Here is a 6,000-nt window from a genome sequence, read left to right on the forward strand (position 1 = left end):
GGCTGTAGTATTCCCGTGTATAATATGCCTAAAATGCCTGATCTGAGCTACTTCGCGTAATCTCCAGCTAGTACATACCCTTTTATGATATGTTCTCCACCAACTGGTAACTAATGTGAATTTATTATGTTGAATAAAGGGGCAGCTGCTGCTATTACTGCTTCTGCTGCTACCACCCCACTCATCTGCCTCCTCGCCCGTCTGCTGTTTATCGAGTAGTTACGTCACTTTCTCCAATACAGAATGCACTACCATCTTTAAGTGTAATTATAATTACAATACTGACATAACCTCCAGAAGAAGTGTATATTGCTCTTTAAATGCCATACACTGTGCAGAAGAAGTATGAAGTATTCTGCTTCTGTTAAATTCGTGCCTTGTTTCTTCTCAGAGTTTGAGAGGGAAGTTCTGCTGATGAGGATGAAACCGACCTGTTTTTTTTTTTTTTTTTTTAGTCTGTTGCAGTAAGTTCCTGTAAATCACGTTACTTTTCCGGAGAGAAACGACTGAAACCGTTCATTTACAAGACAGGTGGCCAAATGCTATTTATATAATGTAAAATAAGTTATTAATTTCATTCCTTTTGAGATATATAAATCCTCGTCCGATGATTTATTTATGCGACCTGGGATAAGAATTTGTCAGTATGTGAAACCGTGAGTAGGCCTCTATCTAAAGCAAACTAAGATAATATAAACTAATCAAGGGACAACTATGGTAATTTATTGACTAGAAATGCGCACAGCAGAAGTTTTTTTTTTTTTTTTTTAAGAAATCGTATTTCAATTTCATCGGATTTAGTCTGATCGTTAATATGCGAGAAACAACACCTCACGTGGCAGTAGACGATATAATAGGCATAGCAGTTCACCAATTAGGTTCCTGCTTTGTGTGATAGATCGCGCAAATATGCTATGGGGTCTCACTCACCGACATATGTGGGCGGGAGAGAATAGCGTCATTTCAGATTAACTATGGTGTAATTTCCAGTAAAGCGATTCGAAAGTCCCGTTTCCGGGGTTATTACAAATGGTGGTACAAATGCTCACTCTACAGTATACGCACTTGCACTAACACAGCACTTTAATATATCTTGTGACGTGTATATCGTGTATTATATTTGTTTACAGGAATAAGGCGGTTATATCTTCCTCTATGGTCTCGTTCCAGTGAACTTTTTTGTTAATATTCACATATTCAGACTGAAGTACATTGAAGTGTACATATAACAAAAAATAATACCAAATTGATTATGTATCATGGCTTTTGTTTGTTTTGTCTTCTCTTTTAAAAATTTAGTTTGAATAGACCCTTAAGGCATTTAGCCTGTGAAAAGGCAAAGAGTGTGTCTCACCACAAGCCAGATAAGATCCTTCTTATTGAATACTGGACATTTAACATTTAAACTTCAACATCTGAATTCCATGCTTGTAGCATTTCTTCCCCTAAGAATAGGCACTCACCACAAAGAATGAGAAAAAAAGGTCTGCATGGAAGAAAGGAATTCTTGCATTTATCAAATTTAAGTCAAATTTATTTATTTATGTCAAATTTAAGGACAAATTCAGATTAAATACAGGCGTGAATGTTTTACATGAGTTTACTGTGGTTTATATTAAGAATGAATATGAATAACACAAAACCACATGCAATGTGTATACACCATGTTCTACAATGCCACATATTCAAGGGCCATTCAGGGAAAAATAAACTTTTGACACTGATTTCCCCTACCTAACTAAAACTACAATGTAAGGCCTGGAACTGAGCGCACAATATTTATGTTTTGTATGTTCTGCTTGAGCTGTTAATTAATTACATGTAATCTTTACATTTAATGTCATCATTTCTTTGTGAAAGCAATATGCTTATTTGTGAAAGCTATATGCTGGTAGAGGTGTGTTCATGCAAATATAAAAGATAAGTGAAGTTGTTACTTCAAGAGGTTTTTCATTCACGCCCCCAGAACAAATTTAATGCAGCTCTCTCTTGTAAGTGTAGTTGTTCTCAGCACAGCTAAACAACTACTCTTTATTACTCTTTTATGTATTAGAATTCAAATTTGAGTTCAAATAAACTAATATAACTTACAGAAACAGTTTTACTGGTAAACTTCAATTAGATCTACAGGCTTCCTCTATCTTCCTCTAATCTGACCTCTATCAGTAACAAAGAAATAACATTCATTTGAGGTTTGCGGTTTCTTCTTTTAGAATCCTATGGCCCATTTTCATGTGAATAGTGTGTATTTATTTAGTTAGTTGTTTATTTATTTACTTATTTTACTGATTATTTTAAGGAACAAAGTAATGGCATGTTCTAGTATGTGCAGAGGTCATGTGTTTGGAGAGTGTGTGAACATGCTTTTGGCACATGAGATTGTAGTGTCATGAAATTAGAGGGAACACAGAGTTCCAACAGAGGTCTTCAGAAAATGGCACTGCCTCCCAAAATTTTGCACAGAATCAACAATGGTAATGGTAATGGTAACAACAACAAAGGCTAAAATATTCAACATTAATATTGTTCCTTTCAGTATGCAGCAACACTTGGAATCATCTATATGTATTAGACTTTTTATGCTTGACAAGAAGATAGGGTAGCAATCATCACAACAATCATCAGATAAAATTGCAGAATAGAATGCAAAAAAAAACCTGATTTGACTAAACAGAATCAAAGCCATGTGAATGCTAATGCAGTGTAGCTATGTGTCTGAAGTGCAGTAATACAGTGTTGATATTGCAGATGGACCGGAGTATAATGATAAAACAAGAGCTGCACAGGGCAATTATTGTGTAACTGTGTCTTTCTCAGTTAAAATCTACAGTCTACTACAATAAACCACATAAATTTGCTCTTGAAGTTAATCTGTGGTGGCCATCAGACAGAAGACAATGGGCAACAGCAAACAGACTCAGGTGCAAACAGGCTAGAACAGGCCTAAATTTGTACCGAAGAGGGCTGCATGAGTCACCATCCTGCCCAGCTTGCGGAGCAGACGTGCAAAACAGTGACCACCTAGTAATGGACTGTCCAGTCAAATGTGACGGGCGGATATCAGACCATAAATGAATGTGGCGAACCTTTCAGGAGATGGATTGAGGATCTAGAATTGGAGGTGTGAAAACCATACAGTGACAACAACAACAACAGTGGTGGTGAAAGAGGCATGTCAGAACACAGAACTCATTGCACCTTGTCACGGATGGGGCATAGCAGCTGACAACCTAACAGAGTTCCACTCCTGTCAAAACAAGAAGCTGTGGTTGCAGTGGGATAAGGAACACAAAAACTGGACAAAGGAGGATTAGAAAAAATGCCTGCTGTGATGAATTCCAGGTCCTGCTGTTTCACACTGATGGGAGGACCAGGATGTAACGAAAACCAGACAAGTCTGTGGATCTGTGGGTGTCAACAATCCCTGCTGGTGGTGGCAGTGTAATGGTGTAGGGTGTGTTTTGTAGTGCACATTGGGTCCCTTGTTATGAATGAAGCAATGTTTGAGTGCTGCACAATATCTGAACATCATTGCAGATCAGGTGCATCTCTTCATGGCAGCATCTGTGAATGAGCATTTTCAGCAGGATAATGCTCCACTCCACAAGACTAGGGGTGTTCAGGAATGGTTCCAGGAACATGACAACGAATTCAGTTGGCCTTCCCATTTACCAGATCTGGATCCAATCAAGCATCTGTGGGATGAGATGGAGTGAACTATTCAGAGCAGAGATCTACCACAAGCTAATTTACAACAATTATGGGAGGCACTGGAGTGAATATGGGCCAGAATTCCTGTGCCACACTTTCAACACCATGTTGAGACCATGCACAGATGAATTTAGGCTGTTCTGAAGGCAAAAAAGCAACCAACTGATATTAGAAAGGTGTACCTAATATAGTGGCCACTCACATTAGTATGCAACCTTGGAGTGCTGACATAGTTAAAAATAAATTTGTTGAAGAAATTTATATGTATTGGGGCCATATTTCCAAAACTGAAATGATCATTCAATAACTTTCCCTGAATTGTGGCATATCCACCTCTTGTGTCTGAGTGAATTTTCTGAACGTGAAATGAAACAGTTTTATGTACAATATGTACAGTATCTTGAATAAGAAGAATAAGAGGATGCTCTGACCTAGCTTGGTCTCATCTCCTCCCAAAATTCATTGGACAATAAATGTGATTCTTGAATGTACAATCGTTTCACTTTAAATTCCTGAAGAGAGTAGAGTGCACACAGAAATAAAAGACAACTTTGTTCGTCTGAATTGAACTTTATTAATATCAGTCATTTAGCAAACGTACCCCTCTCATGCTTTGGCTTGGCATTCCTCAAGGGAAGGTGGCCTGGAAGCTGGAAACTAACTCAAAATTCCCAAATGTGTTCATCACTTGTTCCATCTTTGCTATCCCCTGAAGCCTCAGACATTAAGTTATTTTAAACTGTGCATTAGGGACCACAGTTCAAATTGACTGATGTAAAAATCAGCACACAAAAGTTAACAATAAAGTGCACTTTGGAATGTCCTGCTGCCTTCCTTGTAGACAAGGTATTGGTGTTGGTATTTGACCTTCATTCTGGACAGAAAAATCACCCCAAGCTGACATTATGTGATGTCTGCTGAACATTATCTTGCCCTTACCCATGCTCCATGCTTGTATCCTTGACAGCTTCATAAAGACAGTTCCTGGGAAATTCTCTCATCCCAGTTTCTGGTGGACATGTCTCCAGTAGGGCTGTAGTGTCTCTGTTCTCTTCCTATCCATATGTAGGAAAAAAAGATAAAAGACAACTTATCAGATCATATTACGATACTATATTTACATTACCATTGCTTACCATTGCTCAGAAGTTTTTGGGGATTGGCCATGTGTAGCGAAGGGCGAGAGCAGTCCGTAGACCCAGGTTCGAGGCCGGGTGGGGTGACTGCTCTTGCCCTTCGCTACACCATGGTTACAAGTAGTTTCCAAATGGCAGTCCCACTATAAATATCAGCTTTGTGAATCACATGAGGTACAGTTTCTGTTGAGACTGAGAGTCTCTTGAGTCACAGAGGTGTAGATTCAATTCTGTGGTAATTTTTCAGGCCACTGTTTTGTGTTTTTAGTAACTATCCTGTTAAGATTTTTCACTTTGTTCCCCTTGACACAAATAATTTTTTTTTTGTTTCTGTGCCTGATGTACCTGCAAATCGGGCACCAATTATTTGACATCTCTCAAAATCTGTTTGCTCTCTCATGTTCCTTTCTAAACTTACATATTTAAGTGTTGATTTTGAAATGTCTTTTATAGCAGAAACATATTGGTAATATGGATTGATTAGGATTCATATGAAACATATGTAGACTCTTTTTCAATTATGGTTTAATTTCTTCAAATTATGACTCATTTTACATTTGGTGCTCCCATTATTTTTCCTACCCCCATAAGTATAAAATTTTACACACATTATGAGTACATTTTGCTTTTTCAGCTTTTTTAATAGGATGGAAGAGAAAACTGAAACCTGTGGCTATTCAGCTTCTCACCATAGCTGTAAGTTTTCACTGCTGACTGAAGTCATTTCAGTGAAGGTCTGCCTTGTTTTCATCTTCTGCATGTTTGAGCCACTTATCACAGATCCCGGACTACCGGAGCACATGCTGAACACAATGTGTTGGAAGTTGTTGCATCTTTAACCCAACACATAGTATAAACACCAAACAGACTATCCATGGCAAGTCTGATCTAGGCCATGCAGGGTCCTGTCTCACAGGGTGATTTAACACATTCACTCATTCTTAATACAATTTTTGTGCAGTAGTAGTAAGTGGCTTGACTCCAAAGCAGTTTTTGGCTCACATTTAACTTTTTCGGATAAACTTGAAGAACTCCTCAACTCTCTGTTAGTTATTAACTAGCCCATGTTGCAATCTCCTCAGCCACGGTTACTCTGTTCCTTACTGTTTAAGCATAGGATGCGTCTAGGACAATACAATAATAAATGTCTAAC

The sequence above is a fragment of the Megalops cyprinoides genome, chromosome 7, assembly GCF_013368585.1.
Source record: "Megalops cyprinoides isolate fMegCyp1 chromosome 7, fMegCyp1.pri, whole genome shotgun sequence".
Taxonomy (NCBI): Eukaryota; Metazoa; Chordata; class Actinopteri; order Elopiformes; family Megalopidae; genus Megalops; species Megalops cyprinoides.